The 20,196-nt window shown below is 37.4% G+C and overlaps 1 protein-coding gene and 1 pseudogene across 3 annotated transcripts in view; one reads left to right on the top strand and one right to left on the bottom strand.

Annotated features, from left to right (window-relative positions):
• The window catches only part of MEIS1 (Meis homeobox 1), a 151,975-nt gene that overhangs the window by 86,709 nt on the left and 45,070 nt on the right, over positions 1-20,196 (top strand). The window lies entirely within an intron of this gene.
• On the bottom strand, positions 10,502-10,674 carry LOC126024689 (40S ribosomal protein S29-like; annotated as a pseudogene).

The following is a 20,196-nucleotide window of genomic DNA, read 5'->3' as shown; positions in this document are numbered from 1 at the left end:
ACCCAATTCCCTGGTTTTCAAGGTTGTATCCTTGTGAAGAACTTTGCAAAGGACTGTATCATCTTAAAAGAAAAAAGACATTTTGAACAGCTATCATTATTTTGCCCATACTGAAATGGTTTATGTGGTCCATATCTTATTGGAGCAAGTGTTGCAGATATTATTCCTGAATGTCTGATACTTTGAGGTCCAGCTAATTTCTCCAATTTGGGGGACTGCACTGTTTGATATGTCTCTGGAAGAAAACCCCATTTGTCTATGTTTTTTTTTTTTTTCATAGAAATGCTTCTCGATTTCTAGTACATTGGTCTACTCTTCCATGTCGGTGCAACTATTTCTTCAAAAATGAAGATAATAATGGTCCAAAACTAATCGCCTTTCTGAGATTGTCTAAAAAGTTAGGAAATATAGTTACATTTTCTCCCTTTCTTCTTTCTTCAACTTCAAGAGCCAGTAGATTTCCAATTATAGAAAAAAAAACTTGCCTTTTATGAGACTTCTTTTTCTTGATATTTCTAATGACTTATCACTGGCTTACAATGTTATGTGAAATTCAAGATGTTAACTTCTTACCTCTCAATATTAATATTATTGAAGGAATGAAAAGACTTCTTAGATGAGCTTTGTAGTGAGGAGATGATCATAATAATATCTATGGGTAAAACTACAGAGTTTAAAGACAATTTTGTTGTTTGTCCAATTATAAGTAGCTGATAACAAGCTAGTTTTAATCCTATAGCAATTTTATTTGATGTATCTGAAACGTCTTTAGGAATGCATAAGAATTTGTAAGATTGTGGATATATTTTAAATGACCTTATTATTTCTCTATTAGTATGGCAATTTACATAGAAAAGTCTTTCTGAAATTCTCATACATATAAGAAAGCAATGAAAACAAGTTAATTAAAACTATTTATTATCAAATTATAAAAAATAACTAATATTTTGAATGCCAGAGACATATTATGAAATTTCACACACATTTTTGGAAGCAGTGTGCTTCTTTTTTTTTCAACTAAATGGGTCAAACTTTTCAACTGCTTTTATTCAGTGAAAAATATCTGTCTTTGCAACATTTGTATGTGTCAGAGGAATATAATGTGTCCTGAATTAAAACCAAAACAAAACAAAAAACCTTTTTGTATTTATATCCCAGAAGCATAAGAAAAAGGTCTTGTTCTATAATTATCTACAGGTAGATTTAATCTATAGCATATTTCACAATCCCAAAACAAAGTATTACAGCTTCTTTCTTGGACTTGTTTTTAATAATCTCAACTTGACATCCTTGGATGTAATGAAAATAATATAAGAGAATGGAAACAGATTTTAAACTTTGGTGGTTATGAGTAAACGGAAATTTCACTGATGTAAATTTCCAGAATAAACTTCATTGCATATTTGCCAGTTTTGATAAGTAGGTAAGGTCTCTTAAAATAATCTATTCCCTAGAATTGAAAAGAATGACTGACATTTTTTAGACAGTAAAAAAGGAGAAAGAAAATTTAAAAAATTTATTGATAAAATGCTTGCATTTGCCTGAAGACTAATTATTATAAAAGTATTTGATATTTGTATATGAGTCATCATATAGTCACAACCAATTCAGGGGTATATGCCTCATCAAAGGTTTTTTCTTCTCTTTTGCAACCACTATTCCAACTATTAATATAATATAGTAAATCATACTACTTAAACTGGAAGTATGTTGCATATTACTGGCTATTTTACTATTCAGTGTTACAAAGATATGTGCCTAAGGACCTAGAGGATATGAAAAGGAATCAATGCAATCGTAAATCTATAAAATAAAAATTTTTTGTTTTTTTTTATTTTAACACATTAAAGTTACAGTATAAACTAAATAGAAAAGAGGTTAATATTATTTTCTTATATTAAAAAAAAGAAATTTTATCACAGAATTTCTTGTGTGGAGAGTATAGATTGCTTAGCATACTTGTAGATTATGGTAAAACCCCATTACTCAAGGGGTGACAACATTGCAATGACCAGTAGAGGAAGTGAGCCTGAAGATTAACCTAACAATTTTTTCTCGTTTTTCTTTATTTGGGGTCTCCTTCCCACTTTTCCTCCTTTTCTGCCCACTCTTTTTCTTCCTACCTTCCTACTTCCATTTCTTCCACTTTCCCTCCCTCTCTTGCCTTCTTCCCTTCCTTTCTCTCTTCTTCCTTCCCTCAATCTCAACTTCCTTCCTTTCCTTTCTTTCTCCCTCCTTTATTTCCTTCCTCCATTATTTTTCCTTCCTCCTTCCTCCCTTCCTCCCTCCCTTCTTTTTCTTCCTTCCTCCCATCCTTCCTCCCTCTCTTTTTCTCCCTTTCTTTTCTTCTTCCTTCCATTCCTCCCTCCTTTCCTCCCTCCCATTCTTCCTTCTTTCATTTCTTTTCTCTTTTCCTCTTTTTTTTGAGTGAACTTCTATCTAGCCTGGAATGTTTTTTCTGTATGGCTAACTTTATTTCCTGATTTCTGATTTATAAGACTTTCTTTACAATGTGAATAAAGCCAAATTGAGGGATTGTAGTATCTTCCTGGTTTAGGCTAGTGTTTCCATGGAAACACTATTGGATGAAAAGTGCCCTGCGGGTCCTCCACTCTAAGGATAGAGTATATGGAATTGAATTGGGGATTGAATGCACTAGAAGAGACAGATGTTGTTTCATTGGCCTTGCTTTTGGTAACAAGATCTGTTAGAGATATCTTAGTGTCATATCTCTGCTGGCAGTTTTAGGAATATTGATCTTTAAACATTATGAATTATTACATTTACAAAGTGTTTCCAGTTGCTATCCATATAGCCTATTCTGTTGACCAAGGTGAGCTAAAGGTCAACTACAGATAGATCAGAGGCATGTAGAGAGGTAGCAAATGGAATTTGTCTCTCTCCTCTCATTTTTAGTTCTCTTTCAAATCCTCACATCAATACTTGGCCACTTTTAACTGTGAATATTCTTACCATATAGCTTCCCTTGACTACCATTAGTTCTCAGAATGGGATGGGGCTGGAAACCTATTCTCCACTCCTGCCTTAAATGTCAGTCAGAGTGATTCACAGAATTTGAGGACAGTCCCTTCTTCACACAAGTCCTGACCTATCTTAATGTTTGTGTGCCCTAAGCCAAAGGAAGTAGTTTGCAGAAATAGAAGCTTTGATCCCATCTTTATTGTGTTATTTGCAGATACTTTGACTTATGAAAACAAGTGTAGGGGAGATCCTTACATGCTCTATACCCTGATTCAAATCCTGGCACCCTATATGGTTCCCTGAGTGGTGCTCAGGGTGAACCCTGTGCACAGAACCAAGAGCAAGCTTTGAGCACTGCTGGGTGTAGCGAACCCTTTACCACCACCTCTACTCTGAAGAAAGAAATCATGTGTGCGTTTAAAATTTTTTGTCCTTTACATGTCTGTGTACCATAGTAAAACTGAACTCTCTTAAGTCTAAAACTTTACCAATTTTTCCCTTATAGATGTTGCTGTTCCCTTTCACAAGTTTTAATAATGATGCTGGATCAGAGTCGGACTTGATTATGAAATTCTTCTAACCTAAATTTAACATATCTCTGCTACTTTGGAGATAGCATATTCTGACTATGACTAGGTAGTGCCCTGATTCTTTATCTAACTGGGAATTGCTTGTATTGGGAGAAGAATGAAATAGATGATTTAATTACTTGGGGGTAATGCTGGAATGCCCTAGTTCCTCTGTGATAAACATCATACAAACTGTGTTTTAACAGTGAATCAATGAAGCGGGTGGTTTCTAGATTCTGGGGCAACTGCCTTTTTCTTTTTCTTGGCTGGTTATTGAAATCCTAATGGGATGGGTGATGAATTTTCTTAGGTCAGGTAAACTGAAAAGGCTACAGCTGGAATTCTTCACCCAGAAGAATCAGAGTTAATACTAATGATCATTGTGAAGATCAAAGGAGATACATCAGCCTGTTCTCCAAGTTGTTGCCCCAGAGGCCATTAGTGACCTGGCAGCTCCTTCACCCCCTCCAAACACCTCCTACCCTTTGCCCAGGCCATTCTTCCCCACTCATAGTTGAGCACCTCTGACCTGGGGTAATTATAGTACCTTGATGAGGGGGCATTGGAGTGGAGATGAAGAGAACAATCTGAGGTAAAAAAAAAAAAGTTCAACTTAAAAATTACCTATTTATCTAAGTATATACAGTTTAAAGTCATGAGTTCTGACTGATGCTATTTTCAGGGTGTGACTGGACTTTTTTTTTTTTTTTTTGCCCAGTCAAATGTTTTTTTTGCTTACTTCAATGATGATTGGTGCCTTATGTAAGGAAGTTATATAGAATCTGGCTAGGAATTTATCAGATTATTTAATTTTTCTTTTGTTTCCACGGATAAGTTAAAAATACATGACTGTTAAGTTTTCTGATAAACTTTTAATTGGACTAATTAAATAAAGGATTAGGTTCAAAAGTGCTTGTCTAAGCACAGTTTATTAAGTTGATAGTTGCTGATTCACTTTAGCTGTTTGAACACTAGCCAGCCATTATCCTTCAAAGCATATATCAGTATCATGGCTCCTTTTGATTCCTCTTAGTGGCAACACATTTTGGGAGATAAACTATCAAACTTAGTCAATGCTCCTCCTCCATTCATCTTTCAGATTGTTTAGTGTACCACATTTATATATGTGTTTCTTTTTTCTTCAAACCAACACAGTTCAAACTTGAGGAATTGTATAAAGCTTTAACTTTCTTTTCACTTTCTTAATATTTAAGATTCCTAGTGAAAGTACCTTGCTTTAAAGTATGACAGTTTAACTGAGGGAGACTCAGATGGTTTTGTTTTAGAAAGGATTCCAGTGTTTAGGTTGGTTGGTTAGTTGTTTTGCCAGTAGAAGTAAATCTATATGTCATGGAATTCAGGATACTTTGTTTGAGTTAACTGAAAACATCTTAGTCTTTCTTAGGGAGTAAGAGTATGACATACTTGGGCATTTTTCTGTAGGAACAATCTCTTTGAACCCCTGCCATCTGTACCAATCTTCATGGGGGGAAACTTATCCATTTTATTTATTTTAATTCCCTAAATAGCTATGCTTTCTGTTTCTGCTAATGTTGTTCAGGCCAGAGGGTAACCAAATATAGGAACTCACATTGCAATGGACTGTTACTTGTGTCATGAAACCTTTTTGGTCATGACCCAAGATTGCCAAAGTTTTACTTAAATGCACGAGGTAGCAAAATTTATTTTGTGATGGTTCCAAGATAATAATGATAGTGGTTGTGTAGGTTTACATCAAGCTGACTGCTATTTATGGATACTGGTGCTTCAATATTGCTTGTGCTTTCACAGTTAGAATTCTTAGCTTAGAGTTGACTCTTCTCAATGGACAACTTAGTCCTGAAAAAGAGAGCCTGCAGAACTCTTCAAGGTACCCATTCAGGTACTCTTTCCTAGTGGGTCTAAAAACTGCATCTGAGGACAAAATAATAGCTCACAGAGTTTATGCTAGACAATTTTATAACAGTTTAAAGACGTGTTAGTTTTTAATTTTTGCCATTGCAAAATGCCTTCACTAAGCAAATTTTAGTTCAGTGAGTGTAAATCCCAATACAATGTGCATTGCTCTATCTTTGAATACTATTACAAGATAGACTTCTTTTATTTTTAAGATAGATTTCAGATAACTCAGTGTATATGTATGAACATTCTAAATATGTAATTAATGACACAAAGCACTTGATTTTATGATATATTGTTAAGAATAGTGTGGAATAGAATAGACTTTGGTTTGACTTGGACCCAGAAGTCTTGACAACTTGCATTTGAATGCCATGTTCTTAATATCTCTTCATAAAAACAATTGGACCTTCAATGTGAACTTAATCTTCTTGGTATCTTTGCTTTAAATTTATTAATTATTTGTTTTGCTCTGTTTTCATGTGAACTTGGTGGCTAGCATGCCTACAGAGATCATGTGCTAGTCCAGTGATATCAATGACCTTTGTAAATTGGTATTTTAGAAAATTCTTGGGATGTTCAGATGCCAGTAGGTATGACCTATTAATAAGAACTAACATCCTTAAAATATTAATGTTTATATTTTTATCATAATTTATAAAAATTTAGAAATAATTTCTATTACTTAAAGAAATTTTAACTTCTTATAACTTCTTAGAAGAGAAATTCTATCCAAATGACTTGATTTAATTTCATTTTTTTTTTAATTTTGGTTTTTGGGCCACAATTGCTGACACTCAGGGGTTACTCCTGGCTATGTGCTCAGAAATCGCTCCTGGCTTGGGTGACCATATGAAATGCCAAGGGATCGAATTGTGGTCTGTCTTAGGTCAGCTGTGTGTAAGGAAAAAGCTCTATGGCTACACCACCGCTCTGTCCCCTTGATTTCTTAAGAGAAGTTAAATAGTCTCCTGTTTACATAGTATAGCTTTGTCATGCTCTTGAATGTTATCTATTACTTATTTGATTGTATTGACGTTAAAGCATTCTGAAGAAAAAAAATTGATTAAAATATAATAAAACAATTATAGGTACCTGTTGTTAGCAGTTTAATATTTTCATATTCAATGGATTCTTAGATAGTCCCATGATGTAGGCAGAATGATAAGAATGAAGTTTAGAGAAGTTAATGATTTTCTCAAGGTCAACAGATAGTAACTATATGAGCTAGAACTAGAATCTTTTGAATTAGATGTCCACGTGTTTTGTGCTTTCTATCATGTTGTCTCTCAAACAGAGCAAATAAAATTATACTTTGGAAATTCAAATGCATAATTACAATCTCATTCCATGAACAAGCTAACTAGTGTTTTAAATAAAAATATGAGCAAAGGGTTTGACACAAAACTTCATAATTCAGTCTGGTGACTATTGGTAACTGAAGGTCAAATATTGCTCTTCTTTTCTAGATCCTTTTTTTTTTTTTCTGTTCATAAAAACCCACAGCCATGGCTATTGATTTTTTGTGCAACTGTTAAAATTTTACATTTTAAAGAGTAACTGTTCCTCCTAATTTATGGAAATACACAAAAATTTCTACACTTGTTTGTTTCTAATCATGTCTGATAAGGGTAGAGTGGGCAAATCCTGACTAAAGCTACCAATGTAGAATTTAGTTCCTTGAAGATTTTTTTGGGGCCTGTCACGTGTCCAGGATGCCAAAGAGCTATGTCTTTAATTTGCTTTATGGAGATAGAGGAAACTACTTATGCAGCCCCGATTACTCTTGAAACTACAATCCAACTGTCGTTTCTTAGCAAAGAAGGCTGCTAAACCCTGGAGAATTAAGCCACTGCTCTGAGGTATGACACCGAGGTCTGATCATTTTAAAGCTAGTAATAACCAGAATCCTAAAATTCTTATGAATAATATGTAATTTTAGTAATGTTTCCATAAACAGTGGAAATGGTGGCATTTTAGTAGGCACTGACATTAGTCACATCGAAATTGCACCACATTGGCTTTTAAATTACTCCACCTGTCTGTATGAATAGAATTTTCAGTGTAAAAGCAGAGAGACAGCTGCTGCTAATGTCTCCTTCTCCCTGTGCAGATAATGCTGGCAAATCTACACACATAAAGGACTGGCTTGAGCAGTAAACCAGTATCTCACCCTGCTGGCTTCTGTACTACCAAGCAATACTTTTAATTACCAATGGCTGTGTGTAGTTGTTGATATCAAAATGTAAGCTCGCTGGGGGTTAACCTTGGGTTCACTCTCTCTTGTAAGGTCACCTACCATATGCTCTTTTCCTTCCTCCCACATCCACCGTGAGATGGATCAAGCCTTTATCTTGATCTATTTCAGAAACATGCAAGGCATTAGTACTTAAAAGGAAAACATCTAATACTGTATGAGCTTGATGGATGATCTTTCCATTTGGGAACTTTTAGAGATTAGGGGAATCTGGTTCTTTCTTTCTAGTCAGAATAGAAATATGGTATACTGTTATGCCTTCAGAAGACTTCATTCATCTAATACAAATATGCATTCTTATGTGGGGGTCGTGGCCAGGCATTTTGTAGAGCAGGAGGAAAGGACAGAGAAGCTTGAGTATATCCAGATTTTCACTACATATCCATGCTTCCTGTTGCCAGATGATGAAGCTTGCTTTCTAGAGAAACCCACTTGCTCTTACCCTTTCCTTTCCGTGGTGGTTGTGAGATAGCAGCAATATTGAAATTAGAACGAGTCATTCAAAGGGACCTTCGTATTCCAGATGTCTGTTGCCAAGAGTGTATTTGGTGAAATGGTAAATAAGATATATACTTGTCTGGCTCATTTGCAGGCATTCTTTTTGACTTCTTTCACACAACTGGTGTTTTCGTGTTTAATTTAACAAGGAATGAGTAGTAAATGAAAGCTGCTGCCTGAAATCCCACTGTGAGCGTGTTTTGCACTTGGCTCCCCAGTGACAAGGCAATTTGTGAAATTATGTGATGGAGTAATTAGATGAAGCCAGGGCTTCTGATTGTTGCCATGCATATGTGGCGAGGGTTTGCTGGGAAGAAGGAGGGGGAGAAAAATAGATTATTACCCTGGCAAGTTGGCCCAAAGCTTCTTCATTTATTTGTAAACAGAATATTTAGTGACCGCATAGGAAGTAGCTGTAATCACTAGCTCATAAAGAAACCACAGCAGAGCTTTTGGATTTTTGCAGAGTGCTCATGTAAAATTTAAGCTGGGAGGCAGAATCCCTGTTAATGTAATTAGGATCTAATTTACCACCCTTTGCACACAGATGTAATAATGTCTAGATATTTATTCTATCTTTAAGCACGTTACATATACCTCAGTGCAGCAGTTACTGAACAGAAACAGGTGTGAGCACTTTCCTAATTCGTTTTTACACTGTAAACACATAGCAATTTAAGGGAAATATTTACCAAAAAATGAGGGGAAGGAATGTCTGCAAATGAGGCAGTAATGGACAGTTGCCCTTTATGTACTGATGGATTTCTCAATGGTTAAGTAAATTAAAGCAAATGCTAGAAAAATCAATAGGCCAGCATAGTCTTGGTTTTGCCTCATAGACTTCAGGACAGAATGACAGATGTGGTGTCTATGACCCATTTAAGTATTAATGCTTGAAAAACTGCTTCTGCATGCAAGGTTATAGGCTTAGAAACATTCTACTCCATTAAATTACAGACAATAATATTTTTAAGTATATCTGGAATTTATATGTTTCAGTTAGGTTGTTCTTATGTGTTACATTTATATTGGAAGATTAGTTGCTTCGTTGTTGAAATAGCACCGTAAATCAGTTTTGAATGTTTCCACTCAGAAGCATCTTCATAAGGTTTGGAAGGATGACTGTATTGAGCTTACAAGGATGCTGAAGTAAATTTGCTCCAAAACAGGCTACATCGGTAACCAAATTAGAGGGTCTTTGGGGAAAATCTATAGAATACCATTCAAATGTGGCTTTATAATTCAGTTCCTCCCCAGGGAGCAGGTGCTGTCTTTCACATTTGAACTAACATGGATAATGTGACACATAGGTTGACTTTCACAGCAGGTAGAATTTTAGCACTGTTCTAATGTTTTAAGTGGTAGGTGTTAACCTCTGAGAATGACATGGCTGGCTTTGGGGTGGTTCACCAGTGTTCGTTTTCCATGCATTGTTCCCATTACCAGCTTCAAGAAAAATCATATAAATATGCTCTCAGTACTGTTTTTTTTACTTCTCAAGATAGGAAGAAGAGAAGAAAGTGGAGAAAAATGCTTTGGAGTTTTGGCATGAGGAGTTCAGGCTAGTTTTCATAATGAAAGTGAAAATGGGGAGTTGAACTGATAATTGGGGTAATTTGTAGGAGAAGGTGTGTTTTGTTGCAGAAAAAGAGTATCAGACTGGTTTGAAGTGACATTTATACTTTCTTATGCTGAATAAGCTTAGGTAATAATTTTCTACCTCCTTCTGTACTCATGGTCAAGAAGACATAAACCAGTTGACTTCTGGGTTTTGAAAATCAGTTTGTAAAGGTGACGTTGCAATCAACCAGTTCATAGGGGATCTTCGCTCAGTTAATGTGATGGGGGAAAGTAGTGGTTAGGTTCTAAATATAAGCTATTTTCTTGATTTTAATTTTCATCAATATAACATTACTATTCACCACCTTCCTTTGAATCTGTATCACAGATTTTACAGGATAAAAGTTGGAGGTGTAACTGGTATGTAAAGAGTTACTTTAAAAATGAAAGTTTGCACCCTAAAAATATAGCAGATGCTAAGTGCTGCTGTTCTGTTTTGTTTTGGTTTTGGTTTTTGGCTACACCCCAGTTGTACTCAGATTCCGCATTCAGGTATCACTCCTGGCAGCTTGGGGTTGGGGGACCATATGGGATGCCAGGGATTGATCCTCGATCTGCTGCAAGTCAAATGTCCTATCTACTGTGCTCCCCTCCCCTTTCTCTCTCATTTTAAGCCATCTTACTTTATGTCTGATGTCAGGTAGATGTTTTTGATAACCAATTCCAAAAGTTCACTTTAGTCCAACTTACTGAAGCTGATGTCTTTCACATAGTGGCGGAAAAACACTGGCGACACACATTGAGGCCATATTTCCTGATCAGGCCATGCCCATTTGAGCAGAATAGGCAGGAACATGATCCCTGTCCAAATTTTCTCAGTTGATTCCAATAGATTTGCTGGTGACCCATTTTACTTTCTTGGAGGTGGCAAGGCAAAAGGGAAGCTCTGCTATTCTATTTTAGTGCAGAATTTTAAAACTTTGATTTTTGTTTGTTTGTTTGTTTGTTTTGGCCACGTTGACCTAGTGACTCCCCAGTTATAGTGCTTGGCTGTGTGCTTAGTGGTCACTACTTACAGTATGAAGGACACTATACAGATGACAGGGATTAAACCTGGGCCTCTCAAATACAAAGCTTATGGATGTACCCAGTATTTTGAGTTCTCGCTTTAGCCTACCCTTGGGAGACTGGATATTAAATGAAGTTTATGATACATAAAATTATGTCTAGTATTCTGTGTTTCCACAATTGCTCAGTTTACACTGAGGGCCATAGTCCATACTCTAATAGAAAAGACCTAAAAATAGGGCTATGATAATAGCTTTTAAATGAATGATGATTTTTTCTATTACAATTGAAATATAACTAATTATTTTATCATGTTATTTGTACTAAAGTGTTTTGGTTTTCCTTAGCCATAGAGGTCTTGTTTTCTGTTTGTTTTAAAATAGATGATTTGGGTCATGGCAAGGTTCAGGGAGTGCTACAAAAAATTTCCAGAGACTTTCTGTATCTACAATGTATAATCTTACCATGATCAATGATCTTCCCCTGGCTCCCAACACAATGGCATATTTGTGAAAATCTATTATTATGACTCATAATTTTCATAAGGGCTCACTCCTTTTAAAAGTAGTATATTTTGTGGCTTTGGACAACCTATAATTGACATATAGTATTTGTATTCATAGTATATATCTGTATATGTAGTATACATATAGTATATATGTATTCATTATAGTATCATAGAAAGTAGTTTTCCTGACCTAGATAAATTTCAAGGAGTTTTCAGAGGGTGTCCCTAAAATCTAGAAAGCTTCTGATAGACCAAGAACTCTGCAGACATGCCATTGTTTTTTCTTGTGTGAGGTTTGTTGTTGTTGTTGTTAGTGTCCTTGTGCATCCAGAAGAAGTGAAAGGTACTTTTAAAGTTTAAACACAAAATACGTGCTTCATCTCCACCTGCTTTAGTGCACATGTTCCCAAATACTATATACAAGTGAGGACCAGTGAGGCCAATGGCTGCAGTGTCTACGCTAGCATCTCATCTTCTTTTTTTTTTTTTTTTTTGTTTTTTGTTTTTGTTTTTTTTTTTTGGGCCACACCCGGTGGTGTCAGGGGTTACTCCTGGCTGTCTGCTCAGAAATAGCTCCTGGCAGGCATGGGGGACCATATGGGACACCGGGATTCAAACCAACCACCTTTGGTCCTGGATCGGCTGCTTGCAAGGCAAACGCCGATGTGCTATCTCTCCGGGCCCAGCATCTCATCTTCTGCTGTGATCCTCAGATAGGATAGCCTTTATCAAGAAAGTAACATAATCACCAATGAGCAAAATGTCTGAGGGAGAAATGCTTTAGTTCCCAATGCCACTTATTATATATCTGCTCAGGAAATCCTTTGGGATTTATATTTCCCTGTGTGTGTTTTCTGCCACGGGCAAACTCACATTTCACAGCATTTTGCAATTTGAATTAAATTTTTTAAAAAGCGGCTTCCGGGATGTGCATTCTTTCATTTGACTGAAAACTAAACAATATTATAAGTTGCACATGCTGATGAATCATCACTTAGCAGGTAAATTCTAGAGTTCATATGCTAGACAGTTTCTTGAAATTAGATCATTTATTTTGGTCTAAGTCATTGAGGATCAAAGGTCATAAGGAAACCAAAAGCCATTAGCCAGGGTTCTTTGCTGGACTCCTTAGAATTTATTGTGAGAGGCAACCATTGGCAGCCGGGGCCTGGCCTACTGTCAGGGAGCTGGCAGGGTGCCTACTTTATTTTCAGTTTGCATAGATAAAAAAGCAGAACAGCTACTCTCAGAATAACTCTAAAAATAAGCTTACATAAAATCTCCATTTGAAATACTGTTTGTATGTACCCCTGCATGCTTTCTCATAGGGAAGCCTTGGGACCTAGAAATCAAAATTAGGAGGAGAGGCATATATTTGGTGGCATAGTGGATTATTCCTTGTCTTTGTGCAGGCAAAAGAATTTATAATTTATAAATTTATGAATTTATAATTCATTGTGAATTTAGCAAAGACCAGAGTTTCACAAGGAATTGTAATGGCAAGCCAGGTGTTTTGATTTTGCTAATAGGAAATAAAAATAAAGGCATCGCTTTAACTATTTTGTCAAAAATATACATTTTCGTTCTCTCTTGATAATATTGAAGCACATTTGGCAGTAATGAGTTTCTGTGTATCAGAAGTGGTGGGTAAGAGATGTAGTTAAGTCAATTCATTTACTTCCCCCATTGAGCCCTGTGGGTCTCAGGCCCACACCTTGAAGTGAAAACATCATCAATTACCAGGACGACAGGAGCCAAGGACTTACTCCCTGAAAGTGTTCCTGTTGGACCAGAAACCACGAGCACTCAACAACATTCATCACTTCTGTTTTCAAGAGAGTGATTGAGTAAATGGTGGGTTGAATTTCCAAGGAAAAAAGGCCAAGTATACATGCATGCGGTAGTGGATATTGGAGTTACAGAAAAGTCGAACTAGAAGTCTCATCCCATTTGATTTCTAAAGGCTATTACTTATTAACAAGTGGCTAATTTGCATAGGCTCTTATAATTAATCATTGTACTCTCATTTATAGATGGAAGAAATGAAATAGAAAAGATTCCCCTGGGATGAGGCTCATGGATAGAGTATATATCCTTTTATGAGTGAGAGCCTGAGTTCAAACTTACATCCAGCAAAACACACACACACACACACACAAACACACACCCCAAAAATAAAAAGGAAAGAGGGAGTCAGAGCAGTGGCACAGCAGTAGGGAGTTTGCCTTGCACATGTCTGATCTAGGCTGGACCGCAGTTCAAGCCCCTGGCATCCCATATAGTCCCCCAAACCAGGAACGATTTCTGAGCGAATACAGGAGTAATCCCTGTGTATCACCTGGTGTGACCCAAAAACAAAAACAAAAAAAAAAAAAGAAAGAAAAGAAAAGAAGGGGCCTGCGAGGTGGCGCTAGAGTTAAGGTGTTTGCCTTGCAAGCGCTAGCCAAGAAAGGACCGTGGTTCGATCCCCCCGCGTCCCATATGGTCCCCCCAAGCCAGGGGCAATTTCTGAGTGCTTAGCCAGGAGTAACCCCTGAGCATCAAACGGGTGTGGCCCGAAAAACCCAAAAAGAAAAAAAAAAAGAAAGAAAAGAAAAGAAAAGGAAAGGAAAAGAATTTCTCAAGAATCTTGATATATAATAATGTTCAAATCTCTAACTCTCTAACTTCGGTTCTAGATCTAACCGTGGTCGCTTAAAATTATAAATTATAATTTTAAATTATAAATTGTCACTGCTCTTGAAATTGGATTGCATATAATTCTCAGAGACAAAAGAGAGAAGGGTTGAAGGTCCAGCTCATGACATGAAGCTCACCACAAAGAGTGATGAGTGCAGTTAGAGAAATATCTACACTGAATACTATGCTAACAATGTGAATGAATGAGGGAAGTAGAAAGCCTGCCTATAGTACAGGCAGGGGTGTGGTGTGGTGGAGGGGGACTTGGGATATTAGTGATGGGAATGTTGCACTGGTGAAGGGGGGTGTTCTTTACATGACTAAACCCCAACTACAATCATATTTGTAATCAAGGTGTTTAAATAAAGGTATTAATAAAAAAAGAAATTGGATTGCATACAATTGAGCAATGAGGTGAAGTCTGCATGACATTTATTTTCCAACATTAGTCAAAAGGGATCATCCACTGAATTATGGCACTCTATGATGATGCTGCATCATCCTTATGGCTTCGATGCATGCATTGCTGCAAAAGTGAAAGTGGAGGGTATGACTGGTATCTGAGTAAATATAGGAACCTTGGATAGGATTGTTTTTTAATAGTTTGTGTCCTGATGACTGAATAAACAGTTTTCATGAGCTGGTGATTTATTTTACCACCCTTTATAGAAAGACATTTTTTGGTGTCGGAATGTTAGACAGCTTGTAGGGCACTAACTTTGAGTGCTATCAATCTAGGTTCAATCCCCAGGTCCCTCCAGACAGTAAGGAGTGTTCCCTGAGCACAGAGACAGAAGTAAACTCTGAACACAGCCAGGTAGAACCCCAAAGCAAAATAAAATAAAGCAAGGCATCTTTCAAAAGGTGATTACCACTGCTTTTTTTTTTCCATAATGGCTAAACTTTAAGCCGCATCTACCCTCATCCTAAAATAATAATATTGGTCCAGCCATTAGAGGGGTTCCCCCGACTAGTTAGTTCAAATGTTTCTCGAGGCCTATGATATATAAGGAACATATCTTAGAGCTTTACGAACTCTGGAAAAACAAACAACCAAAAAAAACAATCCACAAACTGTTGATGTCACTAGTAGGAAGAACATGAAATTTAGAGAACAGTTAGGAGAGTTACAGGTTAGAATATTGTATTTTGGGGAGTGTAAAGAATTGTTTATGTGGAGGTTATTTTCGAGACAAAGCTGAAGCCTCATAAATAAAAATTAGTCAAAGCAAGCTGGCATGTGCATACACATACCATACACTACTGTGTACCAATGACTTGCTAGGGTGGATTTGGTCTGTCTTCAGTGTAATATGTGTAGAGATTTTACTCAAAATAATAGAATGACAAACTTCCAGTTATTTATTATTACTATGCCACCCGCAATTCTAACTAAAGATAGTAAATAAAATACTTGTCCTGACTACTGACAGCTTCCTCCCCACCCCCAGTCCAGCAGACCCCTGACCAGCTCCTTTAAGCTCAGCAAGTTTTTACAGTGACCCTTTAAAAAAAGATCCTGTCCCATTTCCTATTTAACTGATAAGAAAACTAACTTTCAGAGAGACTCAGCAACTTGGATAAGGTAACCAATAGGGTTTGCATTTGATCTCAGATTCTTCTCATTCTAGTGCCGGGGTGTTGTTTGTATGTTGGTTTTGTTTTGTTTTAGGGCCACACCAGGTGATGCTTATAGGTTACTTCTGGCTATGCGCTCAGAAATTGCTCCTGGCTTGGGTGACCACATGGGATGCTGCGGAAATAGAACCTCAGACTGTCCTAGGTCAGCTGCATGCAAGGCAAATGCCCTACTTCTGCGCCACAGCTCCCGCTCTGCTAGTGCCTGTTTTTTTTTTTTTTTTTTTTTTTTTTTTTTTTTTTTTTTTTTTTTTTTTTTTAGAGCCACTTAGGAGTGAACACTCTTGGCTCTGCACTCAAGTTTACTCCTGGGAGGCTCAGGGATTATATAGGGTACCAGGAGTTGAACTTGGGTTGGCCACGTGCAAGATAAGTGCCTTACTCAATGTACTAAAGCTCCAGCCCCAGATTTTGCTGTTTCTCTTTAGTCTGTCAGGAACAGTAGTGCTAGCAGTCTCTAATAGTTGGGTATTGTATTAATTATTAATTATACAGAGTTCTGGTGGTGTGGATGGTGAGGCCTTTCTCAGCTCGGCCTGGCGCCTGCAGACCCTTCATCTGGTGGATCTGTAGGTGCAGGGTGACGGCAAGGTAATGATCCAGGTAGTCAGATGAAGGCAGATGAAATTTCAGGAGATATCCAACTTTATTACAAGGCCCTAATTGCCATATGCTTTTTTCTCATAGCCTCTAAGTTAAGCAGCCTTTTCCTGCTGCTCTGCATCCATCCTGTGTCTGATCTATCTTTTTCTTTGCTGCCTCTCCCTCTCCCCCGCCCAGACAACTCCTTAATTACCAACAACAGACCCCTCCCAGCTGTGGGAGGGTCTCACCTTCCTGGTAAGATAGGCAGGAAGTTGGGAGAGAGGTAACAGTTGGGAAGTTAGAGGAAAGAATTGGTTTTAGGGGAAAGGTGAGAAGTTCATTTTGGAATATGGTATGACTCTGGGCTACTCCATTAGTTGTCTGACCAGTCACTGGAAATGAGATCACTGGGGCTCTGATAAGAGCACAAAGTCTGGTGTTATCTCCACTGAAGCCAGATGTGTATATGGAGTCATGGACTCAGTCTTGAAAGAGAAAAGGAAGTCAAGGACAGATTTGAGGCAATTGATCTTTATAGGCTGTTTTGAAGGAAAAAATCCTAGGTAAAATGACAGGTAAAGAAAAGGTCAGTCTGTTATTAAATGTGGAGGACTGAATTGATCCCCAAAGTTTCTTTCAGCTCCAAATGCTTTTTATTTTAATAAATAAAAGGAAGGTACAATACAATAATAGAGTTAAGAAGTTTATACCGGGCCCGGAGAGATAGCACAGCGGCATTTGCCTTGCAAGCAGCCGATCCAGGACCAAAGGTGGTTGGTTCAAATCCCGGTGTCCCAAATGGTCCCCCATGCCTGCCAGGAGCTATTTCTGAGCAGACAGCCAGGAGTAACCCCTGAGCAACGCCGGGTGTGGGCCCCCCCCCAAAAAAAAAACCCAAACAAACAAAAAGAAGTTTATACCATAAAGAGGACTCATCATGGTCCCAAACTTACTGCTTTTCCTGCCAATGCTATTTCAGTTAATGGAAGCACCACAAACCCAAAGCACCCACCTGGAACCTAGGAGTCATTTTGAACTTTGCTGATTCTTCTCCCTCACAGATGCTTCCTCACTTCTTTAGTCTCATCAGTTTTATGTTCTAAAATCTGTACTTAAATTTTCCCTAGCTAGTCACACAGCCATTGCCTCATTATCTCCTGTATGCCTCATTCCCAAATCAGTCACCCTGCTGCTAATATTGATCCTTTCTAAATTATCTCTTATTTGACCACTAAGTGATTTTCTTAAAATAAAATGTAATCAGTTCTCACCCCTATTTAAAAATACTAAGATCACTCCCTATTTCCAGTAGGATAGAACATCTTTGGTTTAGTACTCAAGGTCATTTAGAGGTCTTACCTGGACCAGTGTGCAGCCAGGATCCATAGAGAAGATCCATAGACAGATATTCCTACACTGCCCTGTGCCCATCTCATCACACTCCTTGCTTCAGAGTCTAATGGCCCTAGCTTCTCTACACTTGAATGTACTTGTGCTTCATCTGAACTGTCACCTCTATGTTCTCTGTCTCATTTCCACTTTTCTTCTATAATCCTCATGTCTTAATCACAATTTTTTTTTTTTACTAGGAGAAACCATTCCTAGTCCTCCTCCAAAGACAGGAAATGGTTGATAGCCATGATAGAATACCTATCATGGTAATAATTGATGAACTGCTTCCCTATCTATAAAGTCAGCATTTAATCTTTCATCTCTGTATCTCAAAACCATACAGCTGTTTGATAGTATGTATTGATCAAATAACTGAACAAAGTTTCAAAATAGAGCTAACAAATCCCAAGAGTTTTTTGAAGTAGAAGGACCAGCAGAGAACTCTAGTATTGGGACAGGATGTCTTCAGTAATGTCTTAATCCCAGCTATCCTGGAACTTTTAGAGGAGAAAGATGCTGGGGAATGGAACATGTAAGTGATCCTGTAGGAGAGGTAGCAAGACTAGGCTCTTCTGCTAATCTATGAGTAAATACACTAATGAATAAAATTTGAACAGGAGCTTGAGGAAATGATAGCAAAAAAGTTTTTAAGAAATACTTACAGGTAGGAAATCTGAATATGTTTACATAGAGATCTAAATTAAACTTTCAGAATTTGGTACTGTGTTCAAAACTATTTATTGAGGTGTATAGCTTAATTATTTTTATGTTTGAAATGTACAGTTTATTGTACACTGTTTGCATCCATGAGTGGGGACATTGTTTTTTTTTTAATTTTTTATTTAGACAAATTTATTACATACATGATTGTGTTTGGGTTTCAGTCATGTAAAGAACACCACCCATCACCAGTGCAACATTTCCATCACCAATGTCCTAAATCTCCCTCCTCCCCACCCGACCCCCACCTGTACTCTAGATAGGCTTTCTATTTCCCTCATACATTCTCATTATTAGGACAGTTCAAAATGTAGTTATTTCTCTAACTAAACTCATCTCTGTTTGTGGTGAGCTTCATGAGGTGAGCTGTAACTTCCAGCTCTTTTCTCTTTTGTGTCTGAAAGTTATTATTGCAAGAATGTCTTTCATTTTTCTTAAAACCCATAGATGAGTGAGACCATTCTGCGTCTTTCTCTCTCTCTCTGACTTATTTCACTTAGCATAATAGATTCCATGTACATCCATGTATAGGAAAATTTCATGACTTCATCTCTCCTGACAGCTGCATAATATTCCATTGTGTATATGTACCACAGTTTCTTTAGCCATTCATCTGTTGAAGGGTATCTTGGCTGTTTCCAGAGTCTTGCTATGGTAAATAGTGCTGCAATGAATATAGGTGTAAGGAAGGGATTTTGGGGGCCCGGAGAAATAGCACAGCAGCGTTTGCCTTGCAAGCAGCCGATCCAGGACCAAAGGTGGTTGGTTCGAATCCCGGTGTCCCATATGGTCCCCCGTGCCTGCCAGGAGCTATTTCTGAGCAGACAGCCAGGAGTAACTCCTGAGCACCGCCGGGTGTGGCCCCCCACCCCCAAAAAAGGGAAGGGATTTTTGTATTGTATTTTTGTGTTCCTAGGGTATATTCCCAGGAGTGGTATAGCTGGGTCGTATGGGAGCTCGATTTCCAGTTTTTGGAGGAATCTCCATATTGTATAGCTTAATTATTACCATAGAAAATAGAGAGGGAACCCTTGTAGATGAAAGTAGCAAGGATCTTATTAATGAAGGAGGAAACCAGAATCGAGGAATAAGCTGATAGTGGAAGGTTGAAAGAGAAGGATTGGGCCCGGAGAGATAGCACAGTGGCATTTGCCTTGCAAGCAGCTGATCCAGGACCAAAGGTAGTTGGTTCAAATCCCAGTGTCCCATATGGTCCCCCGTGCCTGCCAGGAGCTATTTCTGAGCAGACAGCCAGGAGTAACCCCTGAGCAATGCCGGGTGTGGCCCAAAAACCAAAAAAAAAAAAAAAATAGAGAAGGATTATGAAGTGGTATCACAGTGTAAGAGTTTAATAAGCATTAAGTATGAACCATGAGAGAGGTAAAAATAGAAAAAAGGGAAATCAGTTGCTGATTATCTGAAATGAAGGAGAATGAAAGCCACTTGGAAAAGTCACTGTTGGGAATGCCGTGTGTAGATAGATTATAATAATAAATAATAACAACAATAAAAGAAAGTGATATAGAAAATATATTTTGCAGAGCTGTTAGATACTTATATAAAAATCACAAGACACCATAATTCAAGCAAGCACTGGATAGACTTTTAATAGTATATTTCACAACTGTCCTATTTTCTACATGTTAACATGAAGGTAAAATCATTTATTTCAGTGGTTTTCTAAGGATAAAGCAATGGTATTTTCCTTAAAAATTAATATCATAAGGAAAATTCATTGAGCCCAGTCTAAGCTACTTAAATTTGTATTATCATATGTTGGTTGGCGAACTTGAGATTGCATTAAAGGTTTATCTCAGTTCTGGAGGAAGTTATCATGTAAT

Source organism: Suncus etruscus, chromosome 12 (assembly GCF_024139225.1).
Source record: "Suncus etruscus isolate mSunEtr1 chromosome 12, mSunEtr1.pri.cur, whole genome shotgun sequence".
Taxonomy (NCBI): domain Eukaryota; kingdom Metazoa; phylum Chordata; class Mammalia; order Eulipotyphla; family Soricidae; genus Suncus; species Suncus etruscus.
This window is presented reverse-complemented; position numbering and strand designations above follow the sequence as displayed.